A 1,959-nucleotide genomic window follows, 5' to 3' on the forward strand; every position below is an offset into this window, starting at 1 on the left:
AGATGTGTATAGAAGCGAAGATATAGATAAACATAGGTTTTATTAGGCGGCCATTTTGAAATCCAAGATGGCCGCCATAATGACCTCGGATGAGGTGGTTCCTACCAAAAATTGAATGCTATGACCATAAGAAGCATGTGAAAAAAAAATTGGTGCTTTTGTCCGGAACGTCCACATCCATTTGCTAAGCTGCCGGACTATATCTTGTGGAGAACAGATAAACAGACAAAATGAGCGTTGTTGGCTCTCTTTTGTTCTATTTATACTCTTTGGTTAAGGCAAGACTTTTTTTTTATTCATTGTTTCGCATACTTATTTTTTTAAGGATTTTTGGTGGAGGGAGGAATTGAACGAAATGAAAACTTCCGATGGAACAAAAACCTCTTTCTGTCAGTCAATTGAATATTAAACAATCGTGAGTATTTTGTTCAAAATAAACATCGTTGCCATGTATTTCTCTGTATTTATTGATCGAAGAATGTAGATTTAAATGATAGGACCGTGTTAGTCTGGTAAATAATCGTGTAGGCCTTTTACCTAGACTCTCTAGGCTAAAACTAAGTTAGTTTTGGGACACAGCACTTAACTTTTTTTTTTTACAATTCTAGTGATAGTATATAACTTCTAAGGCGTGATCAATAACTTATTAATGTTCCATGCTGAACTTTGCAAGAATAATTAAAATTGTACGAGTAGTAGGCCTAATGTTCATAACATGTAGGCTGCAGGTCCATTTGTGTGGCAAATAGTATCATGTGTTTTAATTATTGCATATTCTGTATATTTTTCATAGCTGAATACCCTCCACAAAATACAATTACAGTATGTTGTATTCATTTTTGGTTTATGCATTAGTATGTATTCATGTTTCTTGATCTTCTGGAGGAATAAGCAACTCAATTTATCTACTTATGGCAATGATGAGAAATACAATTTTTAATAATATTATTTTCTACAGCTTTACCAGCTGCTATTTCATGGCATCCAGAGGTGCCATATTTCCAACATAGACTTTCATCCATGCTAACTTTATATATTGTGGCTGCCCCTCGAGGGGAAGGGAAAGCGGCTGTATAGGTTGCCAGCATCTGTTTCCAGACATTCATAGGCGCCAAACAAGTTGTTTACCAACCATGGTAGGGCTAGAGTTGATATGATAATTGTGACCCAAGACCACAAAAGGGCTGTAAACTCGCATCAACAGGTTTCGAGAAAAAGGGCCAATAGACAGTATAACATGAAATTTGAGCAAAATGTGATTATATCATAAATATAAAGTATTACCGTTTAATCTTACTATTTTTAAAGTTTGGGTTCAATATTTCAACTCTAAACCCTAAAATTTAGTAATTTTATGAAGGCCATTCTACGAGAAACGTATTTAAATTCACCAACTTTCAAACCGCCGTACTTCGCTTCCAAACAACTTATTCACCTACACAAAATTCAGGCCCTAAAGTATGTTGCAAAGTATTTGTAGTGCATCGTACCCTGGTACAAAGCTTACGTAAATGTATACCTAAATGAAGGAAATAGCCTTGAATTAATTTAAAGAATACTAAACTGTTTCATGACCTGTTGGAAAAGATTTGGAAAGCCCTCTGGCAGTGAAGCGGACCAGAAATGATGTAGATTGCGGTTAAGTACATATTTTAAGAAACTAGTTGTTAAGAAACTTTAAAAAGTATTGAGGCCAACAGAACAATCATCTGCACTAAAACGTATTGATGAAGTAGGCTATGTTTACACAACGACATACATGATTTGAATGACGTTGTGTAATTAAACTTCATCAATAAAACGTATACTTCTATACACAATAGAATTGCTTAGAAATATATCTTCAAAAGTAATTTTTCTAGAGCATAGCACCATGGTACGGACTATCTTTAGTATTAAATGAAGAAAATAGCAAAATAACCTTGAAGTAATTCAAAAGATACGAAGCGGTTCATGTCA

This window comes from Anneissia japonica, unplaced genomic scaffold (assembly GCF_011630105.1).
Source record: "Anneissia japonica isolate Jap-2015-1 unplaced genomic scaffold, ASM1163010v1 scaffold9357_len27499_cov117, whole genome shotgun sequence".
NCBI classification, from domain to species: Eukaryota; Metazoa; Echinodermata; class Crinoidea; order Comatulida; family Comatulidae; genus Anneissia; species Anneissia japonica.